Raw genomic sequence first — 17,380 nt, 5'->3', positions numbered from 1 at the left:
CTTCCCTATTCGCGAACCGTCTTTACCCGAACATCTACCGGGTGTACCAATTTTAAAACAATCGAAAATTCAGGTTTCTTAACGAAAACAAAAAACGTAAGAGTTGCAAGTTTTTTTTTTTTTTTTTTGGAATCTAGCAATTTTTTATCAGTAGCAACTGGACCTTTGACCAATGTTAGGTAAGGTTAGATTCTGACCAATTTTTATTTCAAATTTTATTAATTTTTGGAATATAAACACGTATTTGAAAAAACCAAGTAGGTAAACACGTGTTTCTTACATTTTTCAAACCTCAATTTTCGAAGGAATCAAAATTTGAAACACCTTGAGAAAAACGGTATCGAAAATTAGTTTCACCGAACCGCATGCCTGCAGGGCTTTGGTTAAAGGAAGGGGATGATTTTAAGGGTGCGCATAGTTTTGTCTAAGCTTTGGTAAATCCCGCATTGGCGAAAGTTGGCAAGCGTCATTAGCCGCTCTGGTGTGCTTCGAGACGTATTTTATGTGATATAACACACACGTGCTGCTGTGACAATGAGGTAAAATTTTGCAAAGTCATCGTTGCGTTTCACTTTGCGTTTTGAATTTTGGTCATAGGCCAAAGGAGGAATTGCACGATGAAGGGGGGGGGGGGGGGGGGGGGGAGAGGGAGGAAAAGTTCTCAGGTTTGTGGAAAATTGCAGACGCGACAACGCTGTTCGATACCCTCTTCTCTTTTCCTCTTTCCCTCCTTCTACTTCTCATCCCCCCCTCCTCCCACCCCTTCTGTCCGAGACAGTTTAGCAAGTAAGACTTAACAAATAGGTAAAGTTTCGACGCTACCCGACGCCAGCGGCGGATTCGCTTCGCGACCTCACGTCCTCCTCTTTGTTCTCAAGTTTGTGATGTATAAGCCATTCTCCCGCTTCTCTTCTCTTCAAGCTATATCTCCCTATATGTATAGCCCCGCTACCTAAGTAACGAAAACCCCAAATTATCATACCATGTACATAACGTTACGATGCAACAACAATAATCCTGAACCGAATTTCTACTCTCTCTCTCTCTCTATCTCTGCTCAAATTAATCCGAGAAATTGTTTAAACAAAATTTTTTTTAACCAGTTCTAAAGTTTAACAATTTTTTCGAAATGTGAACTAAGGATTACTAAGATTTAAAGGTGGTATATTAAAAAGTTCATCCTGTCATGTTGAACGATTATTTATTATTCCAACAAAGAAGGAAAAAAAAAAAAAAAAAAAAAAAACACATCCTACGAGCATTAAGGTACAAAAATAATTTCAAAGATGGCATAAAACGATTTTATTTCAATTTGGAAAAATCTTTTACATTGATTTCAAAAATTCTTTTATTCCTTCTCTATTTTTGTCAATAAAATTCTAAAATTAAGTCCGTAAGGTGTTTTTTAAAAAACAATCGATTATAATAACCGATATTTCGTCGTGATTTTTTTTTTTTTTTTTTCACACCGTCCCGGATTGAATCCATGCGAAGGGTGACGTCCTCCATGTGGCGTATATATATAAGGTGCGTAATGAAAACTTGTAAGCACATACGCAGAGCTCTTTGGGGTATGATCGCATACGTCATAGTTCTTTGTCTACGAAACTGCCATCTGTCGTTCCAGAAGCGTGCTGCGTATTATTGGACTCGTGTGCGTAAAATACACTCACGTATACGCACGCGGAATTCACAGGCGGAAGACGTGCGTGTAAAGCTGTAATCTCATATCCACACTAAAATGACTCTGATACGATCGAGATAAGGGCTGAATATATGGGCGAGAATCTGACCGACGCGACGCGACTACGAGCCGTTGGAAAATATCGGATGTGGGTATTGATTTTCTTTACTTCTTGCCGTTTATCTGTTCGTCGTGTTTTCCCTTTTTTTTTTTTATCATCCAATATCGTCCAAGATTATAGAACGCGTGGAAAAATCGTTATTTATTATCAATAAAAAAGGTTAAAGAAATTTCATTAAAGAATTTCAGAAGGGTAAAATTAACAACGATTTAGCGGTCGTCGAGCTCTTTCGAAAAAAATTTTTTTTTTTTTATCAAATATGACGAGAAGCTCGGTGGTAAGATAGTTGAAATTAAAAACGGTACAAAAAAAGAAAAAAAGATACTATTTTTTATCATTTATATAATAAACTCTGTAACTCAATCTTCTAATCAATTTCCGATGTTGGAAATTCAAGGAAGGAATTCAAGGATTTAAGGAAGGTTGAAGGAATCAAAGAATTAAAAGAGAAAGAAAGAGTGAGAAGGGGTGGAAAAATGTAAAGAATTCGAAAAACGAAACGAAGTAAAATCAATCCTCAGCCTTCTTGCAGGGTGCACGATGATTAGATTCTGGCACGTGTCTATTATTGTCCGCCTTAATCTAGGCATGCGTGTATACATATATATAAAACTGCGTGTACACAATACTTGTATTATACATATAAGTTGTATAGAAAGCGAGTAGAAGATTTATTCATGCATGCTTTTATACTGCATGTATATATATATTTTCTTTGTGTTTATAACGCGCGAGTGAAGGGGAGTTAGAAGTGAACCGGATTAGATTATAAGTGGTCCAAAATCGAACGCGTAAAGTCAGGAAAGAGAATCGAGAAACTAAAAACGGTTTCGAAATCCACTAAACTTGCGTCTCGTTTTTTGTGAAAAATTTTTTTCATACGCTAAATTATGAATTTTTTTTACTATTTCAAATTTGAGTTTAATTTTTTCTGCACATAGTAATAGAAAAAAGGGGGAGAAAAACAATCTTGGGAAAATATTTATACGATTATATTAATACGTTGTCTCAAAATTGCTCACAGAAATCCGACTCTCCCTCTATTTTTTCTCTCTCGCTCTCTGTTTGCTCACAAGTAACGCCCCCATGTTAGATACGACCTGGTTTTACGATCTGTTCCACTAGCGATCGGTGTCGAATTTCGGCCTCAGATTCCACCTCGACGTACACTCATTCATCGGAAGATTAACGGCGGCGGGGGGGGGGGGGGGGGGGGGGGGATAGAAAAAAAAGAAGAAAGTTAGATAGAAGCATCCAGCAACTGATATTTAACTCCGTTTTGTTTTCAACGATTTATCACTCGGTTCGAATAATCAAAAATTTCTTAATACCGAGTGGAATAATTTCTGAAAAATATCTTGTTCTCAAAAATTTTTGCAGCACAATTTAAACCCGAAATTATCGACTCGATTTCCGGTAATATAAAAAAAGTGAAAATCATTTTTTTGTCTTTATTTTTTGCGATGAAAATTTTCGCAATCGGTTCCTTTTCAGAATTAAGTTTTTCGCATCGTTGATAATTTCACCGTATATTTCCTTACCAGACGGGAAAGTTTCCTTGTAGAAGTCTCGAAGTGTGACTTGTCGGTAGGGGGGCGGCGGGGGGAGGGGGGAGGGGGGAGGGGGGAGGAGCAACAAGTGGTTTCTTACGTCCGTCGGAGAATCTTGAGGAAGTTCCGGGGAGGGATTTTCGGGGGTGTTCAACAAGTGTGTCTTCGCCGAGTCGACAAATTAGGGAAACTTCCTGTAAGGAGGGAGGAGAGATATCCGAGTCCCTTATAAGTCGTCGGGAACCGTCTTCCCGACGAGCCCGTCGTTTCTTCTCCCCTTCTCGGTCCCATTCGAGGGTTGAAACGACGGCAGCTTTTTTGTCGTATTATTCTTTTTCCCCATTCAAGAGAAGACACACCGCGACGTTGAGAGACGTTTTATAAGCGTCAAATCAGACGGCAAACAGGCCGCGAATTACGATCGCACAGCTCGTATAATTTTAATTAACCCTCAGCGAAGCGACTTGATTTGCAAATTCACCGTTTCGTCGCGTGAAAATCCTACAGGATTTTCCTTCGCTATTAACTCCGTTTATTATTATCGCGCTACTACGTCGAGGGGGATGAAGTGACGCGATATCATGAAAAAATCAAAAATTTTGAAACACGCGAGACGATAAATAGGGAGAAAAAATTCAAGAACTTGATTAGAAAATTTTATATTCAACGTTTCTCCGAAACGGAGACAAAACAAAATTTACACCAAAAAAGTGAGAAAATCAAAAATTTCATCCATCAAAAAAAAAAAAAAAAAGTTCAGCGACAAGATTATTCGCCAACAATGAAGACGCACGAGGGAAAGAAAATAGGCATAAAAAACTGTTTTCTATTCTTAAAATCAGCTTTTTCCGGAACAGAAAAAAGCAACAAAAAAAAAAGGAAAAGATTTTTTGTAACGAGTACGTTAAATGCTGCAACAAAATACGAACGAAGTAGGTATAAGGTTCTATTATTCGCGCGTTCTAACGACGTTGAATAATTTATGCCCGTCTACGTCGCTCTTTACACTGCAGAATACAGGCATGTGTTTATACTGCGGTAAAGTTTTTCCCCTTCTTTCAAAAAGCGGGTTGTAATAATATCACGTTTTTTTCCGCCCGCGGATTACACAGAGTCTCAACATATTAACACGACCTCGTTAACAGACGTCGAGTTTTTTTTTTTTTTTTTTTCTACTCTCGTTTTCTTTCTTTCTCCTTCTCAGCTTAATCCGTTTTTTGTCACTTTTCATGTCTGGGTTTTGGGAATTGAAGGGATGAAGAAAAAACGGTCAAAAAAAAAAAAAAAAAAAAAACTGGATACAAAAACGATAAGATATGAGAGGGGTGAAGAGAAAATATTTTCCGAATTCGAGGCTTGACCTTGTTTCGCGAGAGTGAGAAAATGTGGTAAAAAGAAAACCACCCCTTTGTGCAACGGTGTGAAAATAAACGTAAAGAAAGACACCCTAAGCGACGACAAAGAAGCGTTGTAAGAAAGTGCGAGGGTGGAAACTTGGGGGAGAATTTTCGGTGGGAAGTTGGGGAAAGATTTTCTTCTCTGGGGTTTTCCACCCCTCGAAAGCGCGGCCGTTGTCACGGCTAAGAAAGCACTTTATCTCGAGGCGGGCCTCAACAGGTTAAGATCCCCACTGATCTGACTCGGGAGGGTAAACCCACCCTCACCCCAAGATTCACCCTAAGATTTTCCGGGCAATATACCCGCAGGGTTGGGGGAAAGCAGGGGGGGAAATGCCGGAGGTAAGGAAGAAGAAGAAAGCTTTCGCCGCGGCGAAACCTGTTGATAGCTAAGAAGCCCTTCCCCTTCACGGGGTGATAGGGGGTGTTTTCTTACGCCGTTTCTCGCTGGCCCCACGACGCGACGCGATCGCTTGGACGGAATAAGACATCAACTTGTTGCTCGCTTCCGAGCCCCGAGAGAATTTCCAACGACCCACGAAACCCGGGGGTTCAAGGGGGTGGGAATACCTACCTCGCATAGTCCTGCACGCTTTCGGTTTTATTATTTAGGATCGTATATATATATATATGTATAAATGTATGCGTGTGTGTCGTGTGTGACCGACACGCGAGATTTCGGCCACTTTTCTCTATCGCAGAATTTCACCCTTTAAGAAAAACCACCCGTTTTATATACAGCCCTGCGAAATTTTTGAGCTACAATTTTTCGATTGCTTGTCTGTTTTTTGTTTCGGAATTTATTTTTCATCGATTTTAATACTCGAGTCAAAATTTAGCGACTACTTCAGGGGTTTAAAAGGGTTTAATTATGACTCACAATTTAGGTTAGATTTTTGCTACGACTTGGAATTCAGGTTAGGTTTTTATTACGAATTACAATTTAGGTTAGGTTCTTTCTATGACTTGGAATTTAGGTTAGGTTTTTGTTACGAATTACAATTTAGGTTAGGTTCTTTCTATGACTTGGAATTTAGGTTAGGTTTTTGTTACGAATTACAATTTAGGTTAGGTTCTTTCTATGACTTAGAATTTAGGTTAGGTTTTTATTACGAATTACAATTTAGGTTAGGTTCTTTCTACGACTTGGAATTCGGGTCAAGTTCTTATTATGACTTCCAATTTAGGTTATATTCTTTCTACGACTACGAATTCAGGTTAGGTTTCTTCTAAGACATCGAATTTAAATTAACATCAAGTTTCGCCTAGAATCTTAGGCCAGAGTCAGCTCAGACTTGTAATTCATATTATTATAAAATATGAATTAGATCGAATCGTGTCTCAATACACAAATTTCGGTGACATCAGATTACAATCACAATAATCGACCCCCGATATTCCACAAAAGATCAAATAAGCCCGAATCAACGTGAAAATCATAAAAGCGTGTCTCGCTCGAAGACAGCACGTTCTCCATTGTTGCTTCCTCTCCTATCCCTGATTCTTCTTCCCTTCATCATCTCTTTCCGTTTCCAGCCGAGAGGGATGGTTTTCTTCTATTCCGATGGCGCTGGTGTCGTGTTACCTCGGGGGTGGGGGTGGAGGGGCAGGCAGAGGATTCGTCTAAAATTGATTCGATTATCTGAGACTTTTGTCTCCGCGACGGGACGGGACTTTTGTCCTCGCGCTATCTGCGGTGGGTATTTGGGCATTTATCGGGTTCGACATCTGCTTGGAAAAACATTGGCCCCTTGCCTCTTCTCTCTCTCTCTCTTTCTCTTTCTCCTTTATTCCTCCTCGTAGCAGAAACACTCCGAGAAGAACGGAGAACTCGTAACTTAGAACGAAAGATAGCTGCCAAAGGGCCAGAAGCAGAGCAGCTGCCAAAGGGCGCATCGATCATCTCGAATTACAAAGTTTTCTGTTCGTGTTCACTGCCTTTAAGTAGGCATGCCTTCGTCGTACAGTCTGGACGAAAACATTCGTCGCCCCAAAAAAAGGGGAAGCAAAAGAAAAAGAAAGAAAAAAAAAAAAAAAAAAAAAAATTAAGGAAAGGCAAAAAATTTTCAGAAGACGGGATATATAAGTCAGCAAAATTTCACCTCGATCGAAACGAAATCTTGTATTAATTATTGAAGAGAATAAAAAAATCTCTCACGCAAAAATTTCAACTCCGATACCTCGAACGTTGATTATAATTTCAGGGATATTAGGTTATTGAAAAATTTGTTTCGTTTTTGTTTTCTCTTTTTTTTTTCAATTTAATCGACGTCCTTCAAGTTTGAATTTACTTTTTAAATTCTGATTTCGTGATTATTTAATTCGTGTAAATTTTTTTCCCGGACTGTACGACTGCCTCATAGATCCTTAAGGGGTCGATAATCTCTGAGAGATCATCTGCTCATCTCGGTGCTTCGGTCAGCGTGGTAATGCGCTTAAAACCAGCGAACCAACCAACCAACGAACCAAAAAGTAAGCCACCCACCTCGCCCCCCCCCCCCCCCCCCTTTTCTGCGGTCTGTTTTGGGTAAACAAGCACCCCGCGTCTTTATTATGCGAAGATCGTTGAATCCGCGATCTTTTCTTTTCTTTCCTCTTCTCTATCTCGTTCCTTTTTTCTTTCTCTTCCTTCTGCTCCGAATTTGCGTTGACGCTGGTAGAATAAGAAGATGAGGGGGGGAAAAAATAAAAAAAAAATTGTTTTTATTTCCAGCATCAATTTTATTATTCAATCTCGTCTTCCTTTCCGTCGATCCATGACTTTTGTGTGCAACCGAATTGGATGATCGGCGATGATCGAAGAGTTTTGCACGAATTGTGCATATATAATAATAGCTTATGCGAGTCGTTGTTCGCCGCCTGCTATGCAGACGACGCGACGGGAACCGGAAGGATGTCGCTCCTTTGAGGATGTTGGCATAACAGTAGACGATCCTTTCAATATTTGACAACCATCGAGTATATAAACTTCCCTGCCTCTTGCTTACACCACCCCTAAGCCAGCCCCAAAATATTTCCACCATCAGCCCACCCGCAAACGGAAACCTATAGAGGATCCTGAACCTCTTTTTTTATTGAAATATAAACATTCCGTTTTGCACCTCGATTGGCTCGAATGCATTCCAAAAAGTTTCTAAACTTCTTCGAAATAATCACTAATATTGGAAATACTCAACTGTCACGTGATTAAATAATTCGAAATATTGTCGAAAGTGTGTTGAAATATTTCCTGAGATGTTTGGAAAAATTTTTGCAAAACGGTAGAATATTAGACATAATTTTTTTTTTTTTGATTTCTTCGTCTTTCAATTTCATTCTAAATTCCAGCTTTAAATTTTTTTTCCTCATATTCATTACTTCCGAAAATAATATTTTTCGACCAATCAAAAAATCCTTAGTTTCGAAAAAATGTCGATAAAACTAACCACCACCCCCCCCCCAAAAAAAAAACAAAAAAAAAAAAAAAAACAATCGCGATCAGCAAACGGAGTTAAAATTCGAGGCGAGTTTCGCTTTTGTCGAAATGTCAAATTTCAGAGCTTTTCTCTCGCTCTCGGCCCTCGCGTTCTTCCTCTTCTTTCTTCTGAAAGACTGTGGATCCTCGGGATTTTTTTTCGCGGGTTTGTTCTCGGCCCTTTTGTTCGAGGTTTGAGCGGAGGTGGAGAAGACGGAAGGTGGGAAGGTAAATTAAGAGAGAGGCCCCGGTGTACACACGGAACAACCCCGTGCAAGCTCCTCCTGACGCCTTACAGGGTGCGCCTTGGCTCTCTCGCCGCGAGAGACGACACACCACCACCACCACCCCAAGTGCACCAGTAGCATCGGAAAACCACCCTCCGCGCCTCCATTGTCCACTGACACCTGTGGACGTGTCACTTGGCACTCTCTCTCTCTCTCTCTTTAGCTCTCTCGCCACTTATTTCAGGCTAAAAGAGCCAGCCGAGACTCTCGTCAGCTCTCATCTCTCCTCATCGTCATCGCGTCGTCATTTTCTTTTTCATTGTTGTTGTTGTTGTTGTTGTTGTTCTTCTTCTTCTTCTTGATCTGCAGCCACTTTTTCTGCTTCTTCAAACTTAAACTTGTTATTATTTTACGTCTACTCAATATCGCGAGTTTAATTGTCTCACCATCGTTAATTTCTCGACGTTCAAACACCTCACTAAGACTTTTTTCTTTTCACAAGTTACGCGTATTAACACACAATTTCTGCAAGTAAGAAACTTTTTCACCCACTCGATAATTCTCCTCAACGTTTTTATAGTCGAAACAGACAATTGACCAAGTACGTTTGTACGTCTAATAGAAACACGATTCTCGGATCGATTCTTATCCTCAAATTCGATCCGAACACGTCTCAAAGTGTTGAGCAAAAAAAAAAAAAAAGTCACATTGATCAAAAAATTAGATCCAAGCATTTCGTTTCTTTTTTTTTTTTTTTTTTTTTTTTTATCAAACAAATCTCTCAATCCTAACTCACGACAAAAATATGTAAAAAAAAAAAAACATTCCCATCGTATTTAAGAAGAGAATATATGTCAAAAAATTTTCAGACCTCACGAGAGGTTCGAGACGTTGAAAGTTTCCACATTTTCCTGGTTCTTATCACTCGTCATTAATCATCGCGATCATCGATGTAATTAATGCTTAAATTCCTGCCCCCTTCCCCTCCCTCCCCCTTCCCACAGCAGTTAATTTTTCATCGACTTTCTTTTTCTTACTCTTTCTTTTCTCCTTGTATTTCTTTTCCTGGGACTAATGGCTGCTTCGCAGGGTGTGGGAGGCGGGCAGAAGCCAACGGCGATGAGCTTAGTCAGGGCGTTTATACACGTCTACACGGTTATAAAGAATGGCCAGCACCATCTGCCCTCTGCATACACAACAGACATATACTTCCATACATATTTTTAGGTGTGTGTGTGTGTGTATATCGTTACCTGTGAACTGACACACCTGGTTAGTTTCACGTGAATTTTTGTCTCTCTTAGAGAGAATTCCCGCAGGAATTACCGAGGCCACCCGTTACCAAACGTTATCTTGACGTTCGACGTTGCTAATAGCTCTTATCGGACGTTATACAGTCGAAGCAAAAGATCCGTAGCTGAGCTTTTGTCACAGATTATTATTTAAAGCTTCTCTATCGAACGCTGCAAGTTTGATTAAAAATAAAAATTAATAAATAAAACACGTGTAAGAAAAGTTTCTTTTTCGTTTTTAATTTCAAATCGTTTCAATCGAAAATATTTTTACTTTTAAATTTTGAAATTATAATTTTATATCTCATTTCGTCACTGAATTATTTTAGTTAGTAAGGGATGTCAACTACCCTGTTAAAAATCATACGACAGACTTAATCGTCTCCTTCGAAATTGGAATAAGCCATATCTAAGCATCTCACTCCTTGGACAGTCTCAAAAATCTTTTAAACACTAAAACTGTAAAATTAGTCAAAAATTATCTCGAAATTGAAACCCCAGATCTGACCAACTCCTGTAACTTCTTTTTTTTTTTTTTTTTTTATTTCTGTACGAATTTTCGTCTACATTTATTTTTTTCAATTACATATGTAAAAAATTTATAAATAAATAAATAAATAAATAAATAAACATCGATCAAGACGAAGGCTTGCGGCTACGCAGAAACGCGGGTGTAAGACAGACAGCCAGCCGTGAAGTTTGAGGGAGATTCGTCCGTTAATCACTCCGATAGTTTAATTGATTTCGGAATAGTTCTACTTGCTATTGGCTCTGTATAAGTGCGCGCTGGAAGGACGAGGGGAAGAAGACTGTCGCAAATTAACTGCCCCGTCGCTTGCGAAGGGGTTTCGGATGTGGTCAGAGAAACGGTCCTCCCCCTCCTCCACCTCATCCACCTCATCCTCCTCTTCGTCCTCGTCCTCGTCCTCGTTTCGTATCGAGGATCGAGGCAAGAAATAAATTGGCCAACGCCCCGCCGCCGGCCAAGAATGTTGCCGGTGTTCCCGCCTATTCGTATCGCACTAGATGTCGAAAACTATTTCAAAGTAGTCCTGTTTCGGTTTAGGTCTCAACGCGCCGCTCCTCGTTCTATATACCATCCTTGATTTTACCCTCGGTTATATGTATAGTCCTGCACGATTATTCCGGCCATTTGCAAATCCCAATTTATCAGACCGTCCCACTCCGTGCTACTTGAAAGTTGCTTCTTTTTTATTATTTATCTAGGAGTTCATTGAATTTTTTTTTTTTTTTTTCTTCGTCAAGAACATTTTAATTCGGATTAAATTTTCTAAGAATATTGCTAGGAAAGTATTTTTTTCAATCGTGTTCTATGATGGTTGGTTAATTTTTTCAGTCATCTTATCGGTTGTATCGAAACAGCTGATTTACGAAATGTTGAAAAATCGCAGAGTAAGAATCTTTCGAGATTTTCGTTAATCTAAAATAATAAAATCGGACAAAATATTACGAAATCAGATGCGGAAAATTCTGCTCATATATATATATATATATATATATATATATATATATATATATATTGTTAGATACATTATAAATAAAAATATATCGAAATATTGCCAAATGTGCAAAATTTGAAATATCATGTCTCAAGAAAATTTCGCAAATACGCGAAAATCGTAGAATTTTTTTTGATCTGAATAGAATGTATTGTAAATATTGTTAAAATCTTTCGATATTTTTTTTTTTTGAAAAATTTCTGGTACCCTGAATTTTCAAAAAAAAAAAAAAAAAAAAAAAAAATCGTTTTCGATCGGAGAAGTTTAAGAGAAGATTCTGCATTGTAGGGAAAAATAAAAATGGTGGGAACAAAGTTGTGAAATATTATTTCGACGAGGAGGAGGAGGAGGAGGGGGAGGAGGAGGAGGCCACTCGGCGACCAACGCAAATGAAACGAACAATACGCATCCGGCCTATTCAGGAATACAACGCGGCGGGATGCTGGAGCGGCTCCGAGGGGCGATTTCGGATCTTCCTAGTCAGAATCATTATCTTAGTGGCGCAGCGCTATCGTCGTTGAATTCTTCTTCCGCGTCTATTTTATCATCGTACGTCCAGCACGTGTCTCGTTTCACTTTCGTCGACGTCGACGTTGACGCTATACTCTTCGCAGGAACGAATGCCTCGACGACGACGACGACGACGACGAGGACGACGACGACGAATCGCTCATTTGACAGATAACGCGTTGTATTATCTTCGCGCACAGCTCGCTTCTTGGCTTGACAGGAACCGGACACGAAGATAGTACTTTTTATCGCTCCAAGACTCGAGCCTCGTGTCACGACTCGCGAGCAACGGACCACAGCGCATGTCTCTATAGGCGAATTCGAGAAACGTTTGCTGGCTCTCCGATCTTCCTGGAAGTTATGGAATCACGGAATTCTCAGGGAATTTCAAATACCCTGGAAAAAAAAACTGGGAATCTAGGGGAATTTCATGGTCTATATGGGATATAATAATTTTCATCCCAGGTTTGTGAAAATTCAACCATTCGGTGAGAGAGAAATAAAAAAATTCTTTTTATTGTGAACGTGAAAAGAAACTGGAGAAATAATGAATTTTGTATGGAAAACCTGGGATTCTCAGGGAATTTCAGATTCCCTGGGAAAAAAACTGGGAATCTAGGGGAATTTCATGGTCTATATGGGATATAATAATTTTCATCCCAGGTTTGTGAAAATTCAACCATTTGGTGAGAGAGAAATAAAAAAATTCTTTTTATTGTGAATGTGAAAAGAAACTGGAGAAATAATGAATTTTGTATGGAAAACCTGTAATTCTCAGGGAATTTCAAATCCCCTGAAAAAAAAAACTGGGAATCTAGGGGAATTTCATGGCCTATGTGGAATATAATAATTTTCATCCCAGGTTCGTGAAAATTCAATTTCCAAAAATTGTAACGATGGCTTCATACAATGGTTCAAAATGACCAAAAATTTATTCAAACTAACTTGCGTAAAATTTATTTAAGATTAAAATAATCTGTCGACATTTGAAATTCGTTAAACTAAACGAATTTAAAATGATTAAAAAATGATCGGTAATTTAACGAATCTCAGATTATTGATAGCTTAAAAAAAATCGATCAAAACTTATGGTTTTTATTTTGTTTTCTCTTCCGTAACGAAATAACAGTTTTTCCATAAATCTGATCCACGAATATAATCCAATCATTGATTCCCAGCCTCTGTGCCTTGATTTTTGTATTATTTCGAATCTGAGTTAATTTAATCTTAAAAATTTTGAAATTTCTTTCAACCGTTAATTTTCCTCTAAAACTCAATCCCAGCCAACTTAATTTTCCTAATTTGAATTGAGTCGCGAAAATTATCGATCGCCGAAAGAAACATGGAACCCATAGACAAGGACAAATGATATAAAAGGGAAACGGAAAAATCCCGTAACTCTGAATGAGGAGGACGTTATTGGTCGACGTGTGGATAAGATGGAGTCGCTCGTGGATAATTGAGCAGTTTAATCCGCAATGATCGAGGGGCGGTGCTTGCAGCCAGAACGCAGTGAGCGAAGATCCGGCGCGCCTTTCATGCCCGCTGCATTGACGGAGTCGACTTTTATTTATTGCCTGTTGTGCACCTACTTAATATACATACCTACATATGTGTCCAGAACTATATGCATAGTATATACATATATATATATATATTTAATTGATAACGAGTGACGATTGCGTGTGTATTTTTTATTTTGAAATTTTATTATTCAACAATGGATCGTCGTATCGTAAAGAACGATACATATTTTCGTAGGAAATTGAACGATCTACAAAAAAGGTATCTTGAGATTTTTTCGTAAATCTATCGGTTCAAAAGTTATTTAAGGTTAAAAATTAATTTTTTTTTTTTTTTTTCTAATAACACTATGAAATAATGATTGAAAAATGAAAGAAATATAATATTTCTTAAAGTTCCGATCCGTTGTTGAGTAATAAAATTCCAAAATAGAGAAAAAAAATAGAAAATCACAAAAAGACACTTTTTAATATTAATATTAAGAGCACAGAATTTTACAGAATGTTTTTTTTCCTCGTCATATTGAACGATATTTTCGCAGTGAATAATGAGAAAAAAAAAAAATAAGTAATTTTTTTTTGCCCCATAAATAGTTATTTTTTTATACATATGGAAACACATTCGCGTTATTTGCGATTATATTCAATGTTTTTCAAATTCAAATTTCATCATACGCACACGCGTTAATAAAGAGACGAAGACAGAGAGAGATAACGAGAGTAGGAGAGTCTTGCGGCATCGTCAACCGGATGCTCCCAAGGCTTCCCCTTCCCTTGCGGGGAAAAAAAATTTCGCGATAGATACGCAAGAGGAATTCGCGACAAGCTAGCCTGCCGCTCGCCATTATTGTAAAATTTCAGCGATTGTTCTTTTGCCATTTTTCTTTCAGCGTTAATGACACTTGACAAGTTTTGACAAGATGTATTTTTTTCTAATTTTTGTTTTTTTTTCCATCTATCAAATCTACTGTAATTTTGTTTTTGTTTTTTTTTTCTCTCACGTTTCCTTAGATTTGTATTTTTTTTTTTTTTTTTAATTATATTCTCAGCATTTTTAAAATCTGAAGAAAAAAAAAAAAAAAATGTACAAAACTTTTTTGTCTTCCGGAATTCTTCTATTCCATTTTTTTTTTTTCTCTCAATACTTTTTCACACGTTCGATTTTCCCTAGATCGACTATTCAATTTTCATAGCATCGAATTGTATATTCGGGGAAAAAACTGTTTTTCCTTCAGCTCGTTTGTTACCTCGTCGGGGTGAGAAAGAAATTTGTAAAATAGGGGTGAAAAAATCCCCAAATCGACCGGCGAACAGCCACGAGTTCGACGACGATGGAAGTGCCTAATGCGTTTCTCGTAACTCGTGTGTCTTTATATTATACTATGGAATATTTTCAGAGGCTGGTAAAGAGAGAGAGAGAGAGAGAGAGAGAGAGAGAGAGAGAGAGAGAGAGAGAGAGTTAGAGTATAAACCCGAAGCACAGAAGCGGCGGATAGACAGGCGCAAAGGAGAAAAGATGATTCTCGAGTGGACAAGTGCATTAAAACCCCGAGCGTTGGGTTCCGGCCCAAAGCGAAGTCTCGTAGAGAGCGAAGCTCGAGGAGCGGAGAGCGAACGAAGTAAGGGTGCGAGGTTAGCTTGGAGGGAAGCGAGAGAGGAGAGAGAGAGAGAGAGAGGACTCGTGCCGGCGCAGAATGTCCTACAAAGGAATGCAAAGTAAGAAGAACTCTCTCTTTCTCCGTCTGTTCCCCTCTCTTTCTCTCTCTCTCTCTCTCTCTCTCTCTATTTCGAAGCTTGCAAGCTCGTTCCTCTCTCCGTCTTTCCCATCCTCTTGTTCTTTGCGGCCCATCATTTTCCCCACGCGCTGAGGTTACAACGCATTATCATGCAACGGATCCCATCTCCCCCCCCCCCCCCCCCGCCCTTCTATTCTATTTTTCCCCCCTTTTCTGTGTCTCTTGATTGTTTTCATCTCTCTTTTCTCTCTTTCTCTCTCAATACGTTGTTACCCCTGAATTTTGGAATAAACTCGACCTTTTTTCATCCACTTAGTTCTGGTTATCTAATTTTATATTCTACAAATTTATCTCCTGATCGTGTATTTTTCATTTTTTTTTCATTTTTTTTTTTTTTTTTTTTTTTTGTCATTAGACTATTTCAAGGCTTCTTGAAACTTTTTCCGGTGGAATGAAATAGAGAATTGAAGGAAATACGGTGTTACATTTGATTTGAAAAAAAAAAAATTCTTCCTCACTTTTGTCGATCAGTGATTATTAGCTTTTGAAATTTGAGAAAGTTTTTTTCGTATTTTATATTCTTTTGCTATACACTTTCATTCGATAGTGTTAAATAAAATATTGTTATTCGTGTAAATTGAATAAAAACTAGATTCTGTTAGTCAAGTTATAGAAATTCATCAACTTTGAAAAAAAAAAAAAAAAAAAAAAAAAAAAAAAACACTTTGCACAAACGATTCTTTGATTTTATCAAAATACATTCAGCTCAATTTTACTGCATATATAGAAGAGAAAAATAGTCGTTACTAGAACAAAACAATTAATCAAAAATATAATTTATCCGAAATTAGATGAAAAAAAAAAAAAAAAACAACATATTAAAAGCAAAAAATCACCGAGCTAAGAATTTTTATCTCCATTCAGTTATTCCATAAACAATTCTATGTTCTCTTTCAAACATCGATAAACTGCTACTCTTCTACGTTTTGTCGTAACCAAAATCGCAGCTTTTATCTTCTGCTGTATTCAAGCCTATATATTCAACGACCTTGAATCGATCTTTTGACGCCAGAGGAGAGAGAAGAGAGAGAAAATTGAGATCGCGTTCGCTTTCTCTTTAGTTTAAGGGGGTGGAGGGAGAAACCGAATGATTAGCGACGATATAAGCTGTCCGATCGACGGACTAATGTCTCAACTTTACGGGTCCATCGACATCTGCCTAAGATTAGGGAGATTAACCCCCCACCCTCCCCCACCCCTCAATGTTCTGACCTTACGACGATGACGACGAATATAATAACGTTTCTCAAACTGTCGTTAACAAATGTTGGCGCGCGTTGGTTGGCTGCCTCCTCAAACCCTTCCCAGACTTTCTCTTAAAACCGATTCACGACGAACTTTATCACCCCGGCAAATTCCCCGCCTCAAACTTTAGAAAACGATCTCAAGTTTTCCGTATCTCGAAATTAAAAATTTGATCTAGTGTAAAAAGAATATTTTTATCAACAGTAATAGTTAAGGCTTGTGAAAAACTTTTTTGCAATACGTATGCGTAAAATAGGATTTTACGCACTGTTTGTCGCGGGTGCAAAGTTCCCTTTTACGCACCGATATGTGGACGATAAAAATGCACCGCAATTCTGCAAATCGTTGTTTTTCGCATTCATATCTCACGTCAGATTGATTCTGCGAATTGTTAGTTCGAAAAAAAAAAAAAAAAGTTTGATTCGTGAGAGTCGGGCGACGACGCCTTTTTGTTTACTATTTACCGAACTCGAACGTTGTCCCCGAGTTGTCTTGTTGTCATACGGAGCCCGGATCTAAGAGTCTACGTTTGTGTACGGAGATTAGTCGTCGGTGAGAAGCTCAAGAGTCAAGACTCAGAGCGTAAAACCGTGTTTTCGGATTAGATACGAGAAGTACCTACTATACATATACGTGTTACTCGGAACGGAAAATCGCGAGAAACTTTTTGGATAGAATCGGTTGAAATCGGTTAAAGAAAATCACTTCACCGATTTAATGCTCGGTCTGCATTTTTTCTTTTTCTTAACAAATAAAAGTCTATATAGAATCAGTGTATCGGTAGTCGAATAATTTTATTGTAAACGATTGAGAGAAAAACCGTATTAAAAACTGTAATTTTCATTGTCAGCGTGTAATAACGAGTGACGTTTTGTTTTTTGTTTTTTTCTTCTTCTTACAGTGGCAGAGCAAAAAGTGAAGCAGTAATCGAATTTCAATAAGAGTGAATAAAAGTGAATAAAAACTCGTGTGAAGTGAGTGATTGTGATGAAAAGTTCAATTGGATTTGGATAAGAAGGTTTCGACATCGCAGTTTATTCATCTGCACCTGTTATCACCGC

The 17,380-nt window shown here is 38.3% G+C and overlaps 1 long non-coding RNA gene across 1 annotated transcript in view; it reads right to left on the bottom strand.

Moving 5' to 3' along the window:
• Window positions 1-17,380, bottom strand: part of LOC124413931 — a 65,443-nt gene that overhangs the window by 36,445 nt on the left and 11,618 nt on the right. The gene's annotated exons all lie outside the window — the stretch shown is intronic.

This window comes from Diprion similis, chromosome 13 (assembly GCF_021155765.1).
Source record: "Diprion similis isolate iyDipSimi1 chromosome 13, iyDipSimi1.1, whole genome shotgun sequence".
Taxonomy (NCBI): Eukaryota; Metazoa; Arthropoda; class Insecta; order Hymenoptera; family Diprionidae; genus Diprion; species Diprion similis.
The sequence above is the reverse complement of the archived record's forward strand: the minus strand, read 5'-3'. Positions and strand labels throughout refer to the sequence as shown.